The sequence below is a fragment of the Ostrea edulis genome, chromosome 3 (genome assembly GCF_947568905.1).
Source record: "Ostrea edulis chromosome 3, xbOstEdul1.1, whole genome shotgun sequence".
Taxonomy (NCBI): Eukaryota; Metazoa; Mollusca; class Bivalvia; order Ostreida; family Ostreidae; genus Ostrea; species Ostrea edulis.
The window spans coordinates 95,945,309-95,965,540 of record NC_079166.1 but is presented as its reverse complement, the minus strand read 5'-3'; the positions used below and the strand labels follow the sequence as shown (position 1 = coordinate 95,965,540).

The 20,232-nt window shown below is 35.9% G+C and overlaps 1 pseudogene; it reads right to left on the bottom strand.

The window, feature by feature from the left end:
• Positions 1 to 805: 805 nt before the first annotated feature.
• LOC125674349 (uncharacterized) lies at positions 806 to 7,965 on the bottom strand (annotated as a pseudogene).
• Positions 7,966 to 20,232: the final 12,267 nt, after the last annotated feature.

Sequence of the window (20,232 nt, the reverse complement as noted above, 5' to 3'; positions counted from 1 at the left end):
CAACCTGTCATTGGGCCAAACGCTGTCAAACGTGCTTCATACCGATTGTTAGACCGTTCTTGATACATTGATTTTGACTACGGATTACTCAGTTTACCTGATCAAGATATAGGGCTAACGGTGGGTGTGACCAGTCGGCAGGGGATATTTATTCCTTCTAGGTACCTTATCCCACTTCCGGTATATCCAGAGGTCAACGTTTGTCCAACATTCTGTTTTTTATTCATTATAGGAGTCATGGGATTGAGCACTGTTATCTTCACCTTTCAGGTGTGGCCTTCAACTCGACATTTAGATATCTAGATCTATCGACAACGTTTTATATATCAACAATAATTATTTTAGTTCCTTATGGGGTTATGAGATTGACCAATGTTTGTGGTCTTCACCTAAATCGATATATCCCAATGAACTCGAAATAAGAAAAAATGCACTACAGAGTCTTCTTTATTTACATATGTATTTCATATTTCGATATTTGATTGAATAGATATTAATGGCAAACTAATAACTCATGTTTGTGACAAATGGGATGAATACAGCTTCTTTATCTCCAACTTTACATATTTAAGAATATAAAAAGAGGTTCATATCAGTTGCTATGACTAAATGTTCATAATGTTTCATTAAACCTGACATTCAATTTAAAAAGTATGGCACGCCAGCAATGTTATAAAATATGATATGCATAAATCTTGTTCTAACAATTCTCTATGGGATATTATATGCATAAGTCTTGTTCTAACAATTTTCTATGGAAACTCATTTTTGTCATACAGACAAAAAGTCAATCCTTGATATTGTAATCAAATTTCAGTCGCATGCATCATTGTGTTAATTATTTACTAAATATGCTCTGTCAACTAAGAAGTAATTCAAAGAATGTTCCCTTTATTTCAACACACACAACATAGTATGTAACCAATATCAATTTCAGAAGAAAGTCAAATCCCAACGGCAGTTATATCGATTTTATACATGCATGGTTATACTATCTATGAACGTGCGGGCAGAGTATTGAGTTTGTGTGAAAATTAACATTTTATTTTTGCTCCGAGAATAACTATATGTGGAATGCTAATGACAATGATTAATAGCAGTAAAATATTGAGGGTATGCTTTACAACTTTGTGTTGATAAAATACACCTTTTGACACTCTGCCCTTCTTGGAATTTGTTTGTTATGAGCACACGCAGGGTTCAAATGGTACCAGAAAATACGGAATCCAGCATCGTGAATCTTTTTTCAGAACAAGCAGTTGATCCGGTGTATCCCCTTTGCCATGGAATTCTACATAGAGCTGCGATACACTAGCTAGTTCGTTGGTATTGATCATATCGGGAATGCTCCCCCATTCTGCACCTTCAACATCAGCTTTAAGAATAGTAACAGGCGAAGATTGATGATGCAAATCAGCACTAATTTTCTTTAACGGGGCTATAAATCCAGCGCCGAATTTTTTGTATTCGCTACCGAGTCCAAGTTGATAAAACCAAACCCGTGGTGAGTGTTGGTGAGTCCCGAATGGTGTTGTAGGGTCAAAGGAATAGACACTGCAATCATATGTTGTTGCAATTTCGTCGTCAAAAAAATGGTTTAGGACTCCAAATGAATATACAATACAAGGACTTCTATATTGCAACATTTTATCGTGACATACATCCAATCCACCATCGGTAATCCATCCTAATCTCAGTACTTGTTGACAGAAAAATTGAGTAGTTTCGATATACTTGAAATACAAATCAGTGATGTCAGTGGTTTTCATCTTTCTTATCTCTTCTTCACTTGGTAAATCTAAGGACAAGGAAGTGGCAGTTTTATCCCTAAGATTTGGTTGAACAAAGTATACAGCATAACACTTATTGAATCGGGTGGTTGCACAATGAAATAACCTATCAAACCACACATTTCTTAAACCACTGTCGTAGAGCAATCGCAAGCTATTTAATAGTTGAATGTAGTCCTGCTTTTTCGTATCTTTGGGATCAAAGTGGAGTTCCAAGAAGAGTTGTTTGACTTTTTGAATAGACTTTTCTTGCACCATCGTGTGGATTAAACCAAGACCTGATGTTGCACTCACAGACATAGTCAGTATATCTATGACGCTGTTGGGCGTTTTTGTTTTATGAATCCAAGACTGTAGAGTATTTAGCCTAGGTCACGCAAGCCGTTTGACTTCCCACTCAAACGCCTTGGAGCGTTCTATTTAAAAACATTACACCGCGAGGGGGCGCCATCGAAAAACGGAAATGGCGACACCGAAGAACACAAAGACCACAGCTGTTGTTCCAAATGTCAGTTTATGTGTCGCTTGTTCTAAAGAAAGCAAACGTTGTGTTTTTGGAAGTTTGAAACTTGGTCCTTCATTAAAGAAACCAGTGGCGATATGACCAGAATTATGCTGACTTCACGAGAACTAGTATTACTATGCAGGTCTTCTTCAAACATTAATTGCGGTAGAATCGTATACAACAGCGATTTCCCATAGCCTGTTGGTAATACTGCCAACACGTCTGACCTATTTGCTAATTTAAGTAAACACTCTTTCTGTAAAGGTTTCAGCGAGAATTCGATTTTTAAATCTGATAAAACTTTGTTTATCTTCTGTTCGACTGCGTCCGTCATCGTTATGCATCAACCAATCAGCTGCTTTATCAGAATTCGGATAAGCCTCGTTATGGAGTGTAAATGTTTATCATAGAATGCTCCTAGACGTTTGTCTCGTAGAACACTGCATTGACAAACGTGTAGGTGACCTAGACTAACGCGGGATCGGCACATACATACCAACCATTCCGCCTTGCCTCGCCTGCACGGTCTTTGAAAGCACAAAATGTTTGAATTGTTGTGACGTAGCGATGATACAAGCAGGCAATGACTTCTTCAGAGAGCGAATTCATTTCATTATCTACAGGTATCTTAAGTGGCAAATCTCCGTGTCCTTTGTATTTGTCTTGCAAAGTCAAGACACAGTTTTTGTCATATGCTAGTGTATACGTTCTAATATACTTTTGATATTTTTCAGCATCAGAGGGATTAAAAGAATTTGGTTTTGGTGTAGGTTTCTTGCTGGAATTGGGAATGCTCTTTGTTGGCTCGCTTTTTTCAGTCTTGTGTGTTTCTTTTAGTTCATTATTCATTGATGACTTGCTATAAGTCATGTACATACACGCTAGTCCAAAAGACAAAGCCGCAGCAATGATAAAGTTGGACTTTTTCCTAGTGTAACCTGTAATAATGAAACAGATATTTTATTTATAGAATTCGCAAAATAGTGTAATGATTAAAAATATTCAGCAAATCTGTTTGTAACAACTTTCTGATTCGCAAGTTACGTCTTCATATAAGTGAAATATTCTCGAGAGGAACGTTAAACAATATTCAATCAAGCAATTCACGATAAAGATAAATGCATGTCATATTGGCCTAATTTTACAATAATCAAATCCCGGAAAATATTCAAATTTCATGGTATAGATATAATAACATCTTGATTTTCTATGTCCAAGAGCTTACGTGAGTTGGACTCTAATTTGGTGAAGATTGATGTTATATTGATTCCATGATTTTTAATTAGCTTTAAAATAATAGAGTCAGTGGTATCTCCTAAAGTCATGTATATTCTCCAAATGAAGCTGATATGTCATAGCGAAACTAGTCCCACTCCTAGTGTGTCCAGGGGTACGTGTTTGTCTGATCCCACCCCTAGTGTGTCCAGGGGTAAGTGTTTGTCTGATCCCACCCCTAGTGTGTCCAGGGGTACGTGTTTGTCTGATTCCACCCCTAGTGTGTCCAGGGGTACGTGCTTGTCTGATCCAACCCCTAGTGTGTCCAGGGGTACGTGTTTGCCCAACTATCTATTTTGTATTTCTTATAGGAGTTATGAGATTGCTAATTGTTTGTTATGTTTGCCTTTAAAGAAGTACCTTCATTTCTAACCATAAGAGCATGTTTAACTGTAAAACGAGGCAATGTCGCCCAAAAGAAAATTTCTCGAATGTTTATGAAAACATATGGGCAGGTTAAGATATCCACAAGTATTGTAAATATTTTCCTGTTAAATTCAATATGGCCAACGTATGAAGTTCTACATATAATCCACCCTTTCTCAATAAATTACATCGATATTCGTGAAGAAAGACCACCTTTTTCAGCAACTGATTACTTAGAATATTGTAAAGGTCAACGAAGTATTCATGGAAAATAATAATAAAAAAGCTAGTATGACATTTGTAACATCATAAAGTCACCTTACCTAACGGGAAAATTAACTCGTAAGAATTGGCATTTTGTCATTTTTTATAGCTACCATTTATATTCGACAATTAATCGGATGTCTGGGAGTTAAATATTGGTCCAAAACTACATGTCCGACTTACAGGCGAATTTTAAGATTGGTATTTTCCCGGACGGCGTAATGTCGATGACAAAGGTCTGGACATATCATATTATTTGTGAATAAATTCCTCCAATTTCTATTATACACAATTTTGAATTTTGCAAAACCCTATGACATCACATGAAGGATATATATATGTTATTTCAGAGTTCAAACATTTCGGTTGAGCATCACTGAAGAGACATAATTTGTCGAAATGCGCATCTGGTGCATCAAAATTGGTACCGTATAAGTTGTAATTGTAATTAAAAGATTTATATAGCGCCCTATCAACATAAGTTCTCTAAAGCGCTTTACAAATGTGAAAAAAAGATAATATAAAATCGATGTGCACATACATGGGAATAAAATATTCATAGTGTCAGAATTAAAATGCATAAATATTATTATTAATATATAGCGATATGATATGATTACCCTAATAACATATGAAACAATTTAAAACAACCCTTAGGAATAATTAAATACATAAAAAGGACGTAGGTATAATAACAAACAGCAGTTTGTTTTTTTGTTGTTTTTTTTTTACATATATATAATTCAATAAAAAAGCAGGAAAATATGCAGTTTCAAAATATATTTAAATCACTAGCACATTCTGGATTTTAACATCCATCCTCAGGTGAGTATTCAATATTGTATTCACCTGAGGATGGATGTTAAAATCCAGAAAGCGCTAGTGATTTAAATATATTTTGGAACTGTGTATTTTCCTGCTTTTTATTAAATTATTTTGACTGCGTGATATCAACTCTTTCAACAGACATGGTTTCGGTATTTTGAAATAAAAATTGTGCTGACAGTGACGGTGAATTCCTGTCCTGTCCGACACTTGCTAGTGACTTCAAACTGACAATTTGTATTGGGAATGTTTGCTTTCAATTTCAATAGTGGCTGCGTGTTTGTTATATACAGATGAAAACATTAAATACGTAAGATCTTTATTAAAAATAAGGTAACCTTATAGGTCAAGGCCATAAGGTCAAGCTTCACAAACTAATAAGGTCTTCTTATAAATAATCTATACATAAAATATGAAAGCCCTACTTTGAATACTTCAGGATGTATTGGATAGGTCAGGGATGTTTCAAAAAGTAGATCAAACTCCAAGGTGAAAAGATCAAACACCGCTGTGTACAAGATCTTGACATAAAGATTCTATATGCAAAATATGAAAGCCCAACCTAAAATAGTTCCAAATATATTTAATAGATTATGCTTTCTTAAAAGTAGGTCAAACCCCGAGTTAAAGGTAACAAGATCAAAGATCAGGATTTTAAATGAAAAGTATTGCCATAAGAAATATGTATGTATACATATAAAATATGAAAGATTTACCTTAAATAGTTCAGGACATATTGTGTCGGTCAGATTTGTATCAAAAGTAAGTCAAACTTCCTGGTCAAGGTCACAAGATTATGCAACATTGCATCACATTAAAGGTATTTTCGTACAAAAATGTTGTGGAAAATATGAAAGCCATACCCTAAATAGTTCAAGAGATTTTTAAAAAGATTTTCGCATATAGCACTTTTATCTCCATTATACCCACACCCTACCCCCGGGGACCATGGATTGTACAAACTTGGATATACTCTGTAAATTTGAAATTTTCTGACCTAGTGGTGTTTGAGAAGAATTTCAAAGATTCTCTCTATATATTCGAATCTAAAACTTTGATCCCCTGTGTTAACCCCACCCTACCTCCAGGGGCCATGATTTGAACAAACTTGAATCTGAACTATGACAGGAAGCTTTTGTGTGAATTTGAACTTTTCTGACCCAGTGGTTCTTGAGAAGAATATTTTAACGATTTTACCCCCTATATTCGCATTTAAAACTTTGATCCCCTATTGTGCCCCCACTTTACCCCAGGGGATATGATTTGAAGATGACTGAATCTGCACTATATCAGAAAGCTCTCATATAAATTTCAACGTTTTTTGGCCCAGTCGTTTTTGAGAAGATTTTTCAAGATTTTCCGTATATATTTACATGTAAAACGTTGATCTCCTGTTGTAGCCCCACCCTTCACCCTAGGGATATCATTTAAACAAACTTAAAGATGCACTATGTAAGAAAGCTCTCATATAAATTTCAACTTTTGTGGCCCAGTCGTTCTTGAAAAGATTTTTCAAGATTTTCCTTATATATTCGCATTTGAAACTTTGTTGCCAATTGTGGCCCCACCCTACTCCCGGGGGATATGACTTGAAGATAACTGAATCTGTACTGTGTCAAAAAGCTTTCAGATAAATTTAAACTTTTCTAGCTCAGTCGTTCTTGAGAAAAATTTGTAAGATTTTCATTATATATTTGCATGTAAAATTTTGATATCCTATTGTGGCCCCACCCTACCCCCGGGGGATATCATTTGAACAAACTTGAATCTACACAGTGTCAGGAAGCTTTTATATAAATTTGAACTTCTCTGGCCCAGTGGTTCTTAAGAAGAAAATTGTTAAAGATTGTTAAATATTTTCCTATATATTCACATGTTAAACTTTGATCCCCTATCGTGGCCCAAACCTACCACTGGGGGATGTGACTTAAACAAATGTGAATTTGCACTATGTAAATGTCAACTTTACTGGCCTAGTGGTTCTCAAGAAGAAGATTTTGAAAGATTTTTTCCTATATATTCACATGTAAAACTTTGATCTCCTATTGTGGCCCCACCCTACCCCGAGGGATACCATTTGAACAAACTTGAATCTGCACTATGTCAGGAAGCTTTCATGGAAATCGTAGCTCCTTCTGGCTCGTTAGTTCTTATTGAGAAGATTTTTAAATGACCCCACCCTATTTTTGCATTGTCGTGATTATCTGTCCTTTGAAGGGGACATGGCCTTTCTTATGAACAAACTTGAATTCCTTTTACACAATAATGCTTTGTTCCAAGTTTGGTTGAAATTGGCACCGTCGTTCTAAAGATGATGAAAATGTGAAAAGTTTACGCCGCCGCCGATGAGGACGACAGATAACGAACAGATATTGATTAGAAAAACTCACTTGAGCTTTTGGCTTAGGTGAGCTAAAAATCAAGATCAGTTTTCGAGATCGGTTTTCAAAATACATAACTCTTGAGCAATAACATGGATGAAAGGTGGATGAAGTAAACGAAATGTTAATTGTTTGATTTGTTGAAAAAAAAATAATTTAACGGTAAAAATGAACATTAATTTAAAGGTAAAAATGAACATTAATTTAACGTCAACCGAGCTTGTACATTGATTTAACGTCAGAAATGTTTTTCTAGCTCTGCATTCTGTCGCAGTTTAAGGTCACGATTTCTCCTGTATCTTTTTCAAGAACTGTCGACTCAGCTCAAGGACTTCTGAACCAATTACTCATACACGTCCATTCCTAATCCTCGTAGAATAATCCATTCAATTCCTCAATGCGTTTGTCTCTGAGGAACCACAGATCCCTCCCAGTGCACTTCTTGCTACTAACCTGACATTCTGGTCAATCCCTTCTTTTGATCAAAAGGAGTTGTAGTTGTGGATCTTGAATATATCTGTTTGAAATGGAAGGCAGAAACATTTAACCTGTTTCCCATTGCAAATTGATTCCAAAAAGCTCTGGAGGGATTTCTGTTGGGGTACTATGAAGGTGTGACTCATCAATGTATGAAAGTTAGTAAATAGCCTTGTGGTTTATCAGAACTGATGTCTCCTGATGCATACTTTCAAGGCGCTGCACTACTTAAAGCCAGGGTACCTGAAGTAGTGGGTTTTAAGGTCATAGAAACGAATTTTCTTACGAAAGGGTGCTGCGGAGAAAGAGTTAGAAATGAGAGATGAACAAATGAGAGTGATGAAAGAGTCTTTGTCTGAGAGTTGTGAGAACAGGATTAGAGAATTAGAATTACAATATAGAGAGCAGATAAGAGAGACCCAAATGGAGTTTGAGCTCAAGTTAGAGAGAGAAAGACACAGGGGAAAACCTTCAAGTACATTTCCGAAGGAAAGGGTGAAATCACGGGATAGGGAAGTTTTAGAGATCGAGAAGGGGAGTCTTTATTTTTCTTTTGTTGATCAGTTTGCTCCACAGGGTATATATGGTAAACGATTCAAACAGGAGCATGATGATAGGATTAAAAGTTGGAAAAGTTTGGACAGATTTGGCTCACATAGAAAGTACGAGGGTCCGAGTCCCCACAAAATGTCAACTTATGATGGAAATTCAGATTGGCGCCCATTTCATACCCAATTTTACACATACATGTAGCTAGGAGGTATAAATGGAGTGACGAACAGAAATTAGACAATTTAATTGAATGTTTTCGAGACAAGGCCCTTAAATATTTCAACACTCGTCCAGTATATGATCAAAACCATTTCCCCACTTTGGTACAAAAAAAAGAATGAGAGGTTCGGTATGAAAGATCCACCACACATAATTAGGCGTCAGTTACAAAATGTACATCAGAATGGTAACGAAACTCTAGACGAATTCGCAGAAAGGGTATCCGAACACTGTATTCAGACTGTGGCAGTTGATGCATTTGAAAGGGTTGTTAAAACAAATAGGCAGCTTTAACTGCTTTGGATAAAAATCCAACAACCCTAGATGAAGCCATGCAAGTCCTAAAAAGCTCAATAACACATCAGACTCACATTAGGAAGTAAAAGAAATGAGATAAAACGAGTAACTTTTAAAAATTTGGCAAGTGATGACGAAAAACAAAAAATTAGAACACTTTACAGCGCACAAGAAAACTCAAAAACAAATCTGCCAATGCTAAGTTTAGAATTAAGAATTAAAAGAATAGAAGAAGAAAGCAAACAGATCAAATCAGCAATTCAGGAAATTTTGAGTGTCATTAGGTCATTTCAAAAATTAATGTCGAACAGTAACGAGTCGTCCCCTTATCGTGCAACTCGATCGAATAGTACATCTTCCACTGTAAGGCCAACAAGGTCAAATACATGCTACGATTGTGGACAAGAGGGTAATTTCGCTCGAGAATGTCCAGGGTCAAGAAACAGGTCACCATCACCTCAAAGTAGGTCAACCGGTAATTTAAACTTCTAGAGGTTGGGGAAGTAGCACATTCGTCAACCTATACAGTAAAAACACAAAGACACCCTCCTAATGTGAAGTTCAAGGTCAATGACATTTATCTAAAGAATGCTGAAGTGGGAATCCCCCCAATCTGTAAAAGTTAAGGTCAAACAACGTGATCTGTACAAAAAAACAAACCACAGAAAAGCAATATATATTTCTATAAGGATTGAAAATATCAAAATCAATGGTGTAAAAGACATTGCTGCACAAATTACAGTGTTTTACAACAAACTTAAACTTCGACCAAAGTTGACAGAAGCATTGAATTGAAATGTACAGGGAAGGGTCTATTTGGTAGAATGGCTGAACAAGTGAGATTACAAGTTGGTTATTTCAGTCAGGAACAGGACATAGTGGTCTGTGACATATCTGATGATATAGCTTATAATTTTTGGAAGAACGTGATGTACACAGTTATTGGCCTTAAATCATGCATTGTTTCATTTGACACTAAGGAGATACAAGTAAAACAAATGAAAGGCACGGAATTCAAACAAGTCAATATATATATAAGGTATCAGAACAGAAACAAACTACATGTATCATACCTCCAAATACAATGCAGTTGGTAAAACTCAAAACACATTCCTTACACAGAAATATTAGCAATATACAAGTACTTAACATAGACCATGAACCACTTTGTCCACACTCAGTCATTTCTCCAAACAATCCTTTCATGGCAGTTAGAAATCCAGATTCTCAATCTGCAGTTTTGTCGGATTATCTGACTCAAATGGACTGAATGCGCTCACTGTGGTAGAAGAACGCGGAAATCACGATATCTGGACGATTATGTGGCATAATTCTGTGTATTATATTTTTAACTGTTTAATGTTTTAACAAATTAACATTTTTGGTCTGGTCTGTTCTGGTTCTGTTCACCGCATAGAAGTACAGTGTAGTTAAAATGGTTACAAAAATTTGACATTTTACAGAGGTATGTTTTGTTTTCGGGTAAAATATTCAACATTGTTTTAAGGGTTTTTTCACTCTTTAATTTATTTCGAACAGGCAAAGCTGGAGTTGTTGTTTTATGAACGAGAAGGGAGGAAAGATGAGAAAAAAATTGGACATCTCAAACTTTTGTGATGAAACAGGGTGGACATTTATATTGTTCATGAGCAGATTAGATAAAATTATTACTATTTATTCAGATTGGATGGGGTATAATAGAATGGCAGGGGGAATGACATTTTTTATTCAGAATTTGGTTGTTTCCTTAAAAAGTTACATCTAAAGCCAAATTCAAGTTATCACTGTTAGTATAATTGAACCAGTTGTGTAAATTTGTGTATATAGGCTTGTATATATCCTACATTGTATTATCGTTATTTTATTATTGAGTTTGAAGTAGTTAATGCGCTTTATCCAGCATGTCTGTCATTAGTCGGATCATCTGATTTCTGTCAGTAGGATAAAGCAGTCCTTTTTGTACGTATGTCTTGTTAAAACAGGCTGTAGTAAATTTATAATTATTCAATCAAAGCACCATTTATGTCGATTTAAGTTAATAACCGAGATTCTTTAAAATGGGGATGAATGTAGTGTAGCTAAATATATCGGGGTTTTTCAGAAACAGGCTATAACTTAAAATTACCTGTGTATTTTAATACTAAACAAGGGTCAGTAATCTGACCCTGAGATCAATAGATGAGTACTGGTCATCACAGTGTCCCAGGCACCCTGCAATCAGTTGGGACACGGACCCCGATCAGAGACGACGTTCTCCGTCTCCGAGTCCCACAACTCGATACTACGTACGGTGAGTACCTTATGATAATCCTAAGCACTTAACTGAACCATACATTGCTGTATAAGATATTCTGCACTCCACTACACTATTATTTCAATTATTGGTTTCTGACATTCTTTTAAAAAGATATTTTTCTGCATGTTATTATTCTTACTGAATATCATATAATAAAAGGGCGTATTTTTCACACATCAAAACAAGTTTGTAAATATTCACCAAATTGTTTCATCATAATATGTACGTGTGTATCACAGCAAAATGTGGTCTTTCCATTAACTTAACAGTCCTATCATGAGTCATTATTACAGTAAAGGATCGAACTAGTCCGAACAACATGAATTGTTTACCTACACGATATAAAACCGTTTCATTCTTCCATTGCATAAGAATTTCATTTCATAAGTGTTATTTAATACTTGCACTTTATTTACACCTGTGACTTAAATTGTTCTGGATGTTCGGTGTTTATCACTTCAGTAGAAAGATGACGTAGCCCTGGTTACGTTACATAACTCACTGTGGATATTATGATGCGAAGAGTTATGACATTATTGCTTAGTTACGCATTATATATCTAACTATATAGTTCTATTTTTTTCTTTATTATACTAGCACTTGTATGGATAGTCAGTTATAATTTGGATTATATATATCTGGGTACTAGGACTTAGGAATTTATTGGAATTAACAGCCTACTTCTGACTGTTTTCTGTGTAGATTCAGCTTGACATTGGACATTGTTATTGTTCACCTGTTGTAAGTTAGTATTTTGTTATTATTATGATTTTCTTTCAATCATTGTCAATAAGTTGTGTTAATTTTAAATTGTTTTTGGTAGTAAATTCTGCTGTTGTGTTATTAAGGGTTGATTCTGACCCATAACAGAATTGGGATTCGTCCGGGGAAAAAATGGCATTTTTCAAAATTTAAATTCATTTTTTTTTAATTCATTGAATTTTATAGTCAGCATAATTTACCATGTTTTCGGTCAAAGATTTTCTTGACTCGCCGAATGTTCAGGTTTTTGATACGTTAAAAAGGATGGGTTGATTTTAAGTGGTCATCTCGCGAGATGTTTGGTCACTAATGTTATAAAGTGTACTGATTAGCAAAGCGGCTGATGTTTACTCGGCGCTGGCCATAGCTGATAGTTCAGATTATGACAAGGTCAAAGACACGATCTTAAAAGCTTATGAATTAGTGCCCAAAGCGTACCGACAAAAATTAAAAACTTCAACAAAAAAATTGACAATCAAACTTATATTGAATGTGTTAGAGTAAAAGATTTATGTGATGAATGGTTGAGATCTAGCGGAATTCATGAACACTTCAAAGCCTTCGTCAACTCATCCTAGTAGAAGTATTTAAATGTGTGTTCATCAAGATTTGAGAACACTTTTAGAAGATAGGAATGTGAGAACTCTTGAGGAATCCGCAGTTATTTCAGACTCTTATACTCTCTCTTTCTCTCATCAGAAGAATTTTGTAGCAAAGTCTCAAGCAAGTAGTTTATTAAAAAGTATAGACTCAGATAAAGAGAGTGCTTCAGAGTTTCAATCTAGTCCTCAGTCACCACCAAACAGTGCTACTACGTCCGGTACAAGATCAGGACGTTCTGAAGGTTCCCCTGGTGTAGGATCGCTTCCTAATTATACTTATATATATTGTAAGAAAAACGTAAATGTTTTGAACATAAGAGAAAAAATGACCGACAAACCACAGTCACGTGCTTGTACAGCATTTAGAAACGATAGGAAAGCCTTTGTTTAGCTTTGTTTTGACACTCCTGGTGTTCAGGGTTCAAAGTCCAGTTCTGTTAATTCTATGGAGGGTTATAAGCCCTTTTGTCGCAGGGATTTGTTTAACTCAATGTCTCTAGTGACATGCAACCTATTCAGATTTTGAGAGATAATGTTGCTGCACATACTTTGTTGTTAGAGAAAGTTTTGCCTTAGTCTGAGCAGAATTTTACTGGTGGGTCAGTTTTACTACAGGGTGTTGAGCTAGGCGTCACTGATGTTCCCTTACATATAATTTATCTCAAATCAGATTTAACTACTGGACCAATTATCGTAGGTGTTCGACATACTCTTCCTGTTCAAGGCGTATCCTTGTTGCAACGATTTAACTGGTGGCAGAGTTGTACCAGATCCCATAGTTTGTGCGAAAATTACTTCCAATATCGCGCCCGATGATAAAGACGATAATGACTTATATCCAGTCTGTGATGTTAACAGGTCGATGACCAGAAGAACAGAAATCGAGATTGACCGTTTTCAACCCCTCAACAAAGCTGGTTCATGTAAAACTTATACGGTACCAATTTTGATGCACCAGATGCGCATTTCGACAAATAAAGTCCCTTCAGTGATGATCAACCGAAATGTTTGAAATCCGAATTAACAATGAAGTTTTAGAGCTATTTTAGGAAAAAAACAGAGTGCTGAAAAAGTGGAGTCAACTTCGTCTAAGGATAAGACTTATGCGTGAGGGAGATGATCCTTAATTTTGAAATGAATTTCTAAATCTCATGAAATTGACCTCATTGCTTGATACTTTCATGTTTGACCTCGGTGGCACTTCACATGATGACAAACAGCCATATAACAGTGAGTCTGCACTGAAAACCAGAGGTGATGATGGTCTCAATATACAGTTAGACCAGGGCAAGGACACCCTCACTAAAGAACAGTTACTGCCGAGCAATTTAACGACCCTGATATTGTCAAACTGAAGAAGAGGGCACTTCCACCAGAAGAGGCCTTCAAAGTTGGTGAGTGTTTCTATACCAACGACGGGATTCTTATACGAAAATAGACCAGATGAAGTATGGCGTGTCGTTCACCAGATAGTGGTCCCAGTGGTATATTGTAAGGACATCGGGAGTTTGGCTCATGATAAACCCATGGCAGGTCAATTAGGAGTCAGTAAGACTTGTAATAGGATGTTGAGTCATTTTATTGATCTAAGTTAAGAAAGGATGTTTCTGAATTTTGTAAGTCTTGTCATGTTTGCCAGATGGTAGGTAAACCTAATCAGAAAATTCCATAGAACCATTCAGTCAAAACTAGGTCAGGGAACCAGTATTTACTTACTATCGTATATACGTCCACTTGATTCTCTGAAGCTATACCTCTAAGGAATATTAAGGCGAAGACCATAGTCAAGGCCCTTGCCAAGTTTTTCAGTCTTGTAGGAGTGATTAAGACTATTCGGTCAGACCAAGGTTCAAATTTCATGTCAGAGTTGTTTCAACAGGTCATGCAGGAGTTAGGTATTAGACAAGTCTACTGCTTATTATCCCGAATTTCAGGGGGCACTTGAACGCTTCCATCAAATCCTTAATACTATGGTGAAAACACATGTTATTAGTATAAGATTGGGATGAAGGGGCTCACCATGTTTCATTTGGTGCAAGAGAAACAGCTCAAGAGTCTCTAGAATTCAGTCCCTTTCAATTAGTGTTTGGTCATACATTTAGAGGTCCTTTGAAATTGCTGAAAGAAAAAATGGCTAACTAAAACTAAGGTTCTTATCCATTTAAACTATGTATCTATTTTCAAATAGGAACTTCATAATACTTGTAAACTAGCTTAAGAAAATCTCAAGAGTTCTCAAGCCAGAACAAAAGTTTGGTATGGCAAACATGCTAGGAACAGAGTTTTTAAAACAGATGATGAGGTTATTGTATTTTTACCTGTTCCTGGTCATTCTTTGCAGGCCAGGTATTATGGTCCTTATGAAATTGAAAACAAACTTAGTTATGTGAACTATGTAGTTAAGGCCAGCGTGAAGAAAAACGAGTTTGTCACATTAACATAATGGAAGATTACTTTAATAGATGTGACCGAAGTTCTGTAAAATCAGTTTCCACTTTAGCCAATGTTCAGACATTACAAAATTGTATTGAGAATGAAATTAATGGTAGAAACTTCTGAAAAAGACTTCAACCAGAATGTGCGTTTAAAGAACTTTTGAAATTCTTGGCAATCTGGATACCAAATTTGGACATTTGAATATTCGCCATAGAGAACAAGTTCAACGTCTCATGGCTAATTTTCCTTCAATCTTTTTTGGATGATCCACAAAAGAATGATGCCGTTTGTCATGATGTTATAGTTGGTGACGTTTTGCCCATCAAGCAGCATCCATATCGTTTAAATCCATTAAAATTACAGAGTCAATGATATTATCGAACCAAAAGTGACTGGAGCTCGAGTAGTACCGAAAGCTGATGGTATCTACCGATTATGTAATGACTTTAGAAAAGTGAATTCTGTCACGAAAACAGACTCTTATCCGATTCCTAGAACTGATGACTGTATTAACAAAATCGGAAATGCTAAAAATTTGTCATTAAATTTGACCTGTTGAGGGATTACTGGCAAGTGCCATTGACTGAAAGAGCGAAAGAAATATCTGTATTTGTGACTCTTGATGGCCTTTTTTCAATACAAAGTGATGCCGTTTGGTATGAAAATGCTCGAGTGACCTTTCAGCGAATGTTTCATTCCTTTCTGTATGGCCTCAAAGGATACGAAGCTTACATTGATGATGCTATCAGCTACAACGAAACATAGGAGGAACATCTTAAAATCATGCGTGCATACTTTGACACTTTGGCGAAAGCAAATTTAACAGTGAACATTGGAAAAGGTGACGTTCCTCCTGCTACTATAGAGTATTTGGGTCATAAAGTCGGTCAGGGTTATGTTACACCTAGTATGGCTAAAGTAGAGGCTACTGCAAAGTTACTGATTCCTACATACAAGAAAGAGTTAATGAGATTTTTGGACATGACAGGTTTTTACAGGAAATTTTGTCCAAATTGTTTTTCAACAGTAGGTCCACTTACCACCTTTTTGCGAAAGAGGGTTAAATTTGTATGGACAATGGACAATCGACTGCGACGAACCATTTTGTAAAATTAAATCTTTCTTGTGAGTAGTCCAGATCTTTCATCTCCTGATTTTTCTAAACAGTTTAAGCTTACTGTAGATGCTAGTGATGTAGGAATCGGTACTGCTTTGTTTCACGAACATAATGAGAATAAAGATAGAATTGTTTCATATTTTTCAAAGAAACTTACAAAATGTCAACTGAATTTTTCAAGAGTGTCTTGCTTTGTTGTTAGCTTCACAACACTTTGATGTTCATTTCAATGTTACTGTACATCCAATTCTTGTTTTCACGGATCACAACCCTTTTTGCATAAAATGTCAAACAAGAATCAAAGAGTCACAAGATGGAGTTACATGTAATTATTGCAAGAATATGATATTGATATCAAATATATCAAAGGCAAAGAAAATGTTATAACAGATGCCTTATCAATGGTGTATTGTGTATATGTTTTGTTATTTTGTTGTTGCTTTGATTGATGGACATTGTACATTGTAAATTTGAATTTTCATTGTCATTCATTTTTTTTTAATTGGGGAGGTGTTGTGTATATTGCTATTTGCACTAAATTGACATAAATTGTTCTAGAGTAGTGTTTATTTCATTGACATCAAGCTATTTTTAGTAGAAAGATGACGTAATGGTTACATCATTGTTTTTCAAGATTGTACTAGAAAATTCCTTCCTATTATTATATACTGAAATCCTTTTGATAAAAAAGCTTGGTAAGATAATTTCTATGCATTTATAATTTTTACTTATACTGGGAACTAGGATTTTGGAATTACTATTTTTGTGTGCATAGATTCTATTTGGATTTTCTGTTCAACTACCGCAAGTTAATATTTTGCTATTGTTACAATTTTCTTTCAATTATCAATTGTAAATAAATATTATAAATTGTTTAATTGCCTTGTGTTTGTAAATTCTGCTGACCCATAACAACAAACAGGATGATCGTCAACTTCCAACACTTATATAGCAATATTTCATTATCACCTGCATCTGGTGTTTATATGTCTCAACTGATTCGATGCACAAGAGCTTGTTCTGCGTAAGGTCAGTTTTTAAATCCAGGTAGGCTACTAAGAAACAAGTTAATGGTGCAGAGATTTCAACAGTCTTGTTCAAAGTCAGCATTTCTCAAAGTCTATGGTCGTTATAACGATCTAGTTTGCCAATACAATCTATCATTTGATCAAACGCTATCTGCCTTTTTTCAAACCAATTGCTAGGCCGTTCTTGGCACTTTGATTTTGACTACGGATAACCCCGTTTACCTTCAGTCCCCTGTCTCGCAGATATAACCTAAAATAAAGGAGGTCTCATTTCAAAGTAGACGTTGAATCCTCATTGCTAAGGACCTGAGCGCCATATATAGGTATAAAATCAAGGCACTTCGGCTGCCAATGGTGACTTCTCTATATCGCATATTTTTTGGATGGCGTGAACAACCAACGCAGAAAATTATAAAGATATCAACTAGAGGTGCATCAACTCACCACAGTGCATTGAAAACCGCGATTCTTGTCAGTCAAACCGATTCTCGATTTACAACTGAACGAATTCAGTTCCGTTTAATATAATAAAATGTGTATGTTATCTATTCTTTTCCGTTCGAAAACGTCCTCTCAACACTTAGGGCACTAAAAGAAATAAGACGGAGGAGCATGATGGCAATATAGGGCTCAAACTTCCTCCCAAGTCACTTGAATCCAATGAGTGGGAGTATTTATGATGTAATAATAATACATAAAACAAATTACTCTAAGGCACTTTACAGATCAATAGCTAAAGGTTTTTTTTTTTCTCGATTTTTTTATGTCGAGCACTATGCAAATTATTAGAAATCAACGAAATAAAACATTAAGTAAATTCAGATAATCATTGGGGGAAAACATGTACTTTGTAAGAAGCTTAAAAATCAGGGAAAACAATTCTTTAAAAAGTGGGTTTTGAATAGTTTTATAAAAATGTTATATGATGTTTTTTGGCAACTTTAACATGTTTTGGAATGTAATTCCACAAACTGGCTGCAGCCCAACTGAATGTGCGTTCTCCAAAAGACTTTATGCGATTTTTTGGCAGAGTGAGTCTCAATAATGTTACACATCTTAGTGGTCGAGATGAGGAATACACTTCAGAGTTCTTGTAGATATTCGGGAGCACATTCCGTCAACTCGCAGAAGGTAAACACCAAGATTTTATATTGTGGACGATACTGCACTGGAAGCCAATGAAGCTGCGCTAAGACTGGGGAAATATGATCCTGCGTCGTTGTTCTCGACCCAAGCCTGGTTGTGGTGTTCGGTACCTTCTGAGAGCGGTCCAAGGTGGTCTTGTTCATTCCAAATAGAGGATAGTTCGCATAATCAGGTTTTGGTGTAACGAATGCATCGACAAGAGTCTTGTATGCTTCAGTAGTTATAAAGGAAAGGTGAAAATAACGAACAGTGATCAATCTCATAGCTCCTGTAAGCAATACAAAATAGATAGTTGGGCAAGCACGGGCCCCTGGATATTCCAGAGGTGGGATCAGGTGCCTAGGAGGAGTAAGCATCCCCTGTTGACCGGTCACACCCGCCATGATCCCTATATCATGATCAGGTAAAAGGAGTTGTCCTTAGTCAAAATCAGTGTACCAAGATATAAACACCATATGCAGGTGATCATGGGATTCTGCTACATAAATATGGGAAGTTGACGATGAAGAAGCTGAAATCATGCCGTTTGTCATAAAATTGAGTTGTTAGTTTGCCATTAAAGCAATACAAGCTGTAACTAACGGCAAACATATTGGAAAATTAAAAGAACATATATTTATTAATATATTTGTTATTGAATGCATGCAAGGTGAAGATAACGAACAGTGATCAATCTCATAACTCCTATAAGCAATACAAAATAGATAGTTGGGCAAACACGGACCTATGGACACACCAGAGGTGGTGGGATCAGGTGCCTAGGAGGAGTAAGCATCCCCTGTTGCCCGGTCACACTGCATATAACGTAATAGAATCAGAGTGAATCTGAAGCAATAAATCCGTCAAATCAGCAGAAAATATCAATTCATGAATCATTGTCATCCTGTCAGTAATTCCTGCTCGTTATTTCCGATGTGCATTGACCTCGAAGGACTTCGGGAAAAAAATGAAAGAGAGGCACCGGGCACGTGCCAGATTTGTAAACAATTTAACATGCTGATTTTATAGAAAATTCACTATTAAGATTTTATTTCAGTAGCACATTTGCGCAATCATTACTTTCTTACACTTCTTGTCATTCATGAAACGATGAAATATTTAAAACAAATGATACGTGTAGTTACTCACGTCAGTTTCCGTCTTTGTATATAACCTCGACCTCAGCAACCCGATTATGTTCGGCAATCCTCGTTCCCATGTCCTTGTATACGACGCAGTGGCGGTTTATACGACACGCTCATTGTAGGTATGCTCTCAAACAATATTCCCCTGTTTATTTTGCTGAATTTTTCTTCAGATCTTGGGGATTATATTAGTTATACCGACAAGTGTTATTTAGTGCGTAATTGGATAGTTGAAAAAATACCGTCAGTTACAGCTTGTATTGCGTTAATATCTACTTTCATTAAAATATCTTAGAATGAAGCAGCAGTGGACGACCCTGTTGTGGCCTTCATTTCGAGTGTACTGGGATATATGGAATTAACATATGAATGAAAATTATTATTGTTAATAGATAATACGTCGTCGATATATCTAAATGTCGCATTGGAGGCCACAACAAGACATGTTTTCTTCTCACGTAGAAGCTTTTGAATAAATTCTGCTTCATAGGAATATAAAAACAGGTCAGAACAAAGGAGCACAATTCATGCCCATGGGAATTCCAACAGACTGTTGGAAGACTTGATCACCAAAGACCACGAAGATATTGTCAATGAGGAAGTCCAGAATATTTTTCATTTCAACTTTCATTTCAATCTCTGATTCTTGACAGAAATAAGTATTTGTTTGTGGCTAGGATTCTATGAATAATTCTAAAATTGAACCATATTAACCCTGTATCTTTTGTAATTGAAAAATATTCTTATGAATCTGTTTCTTAATCAGTAGC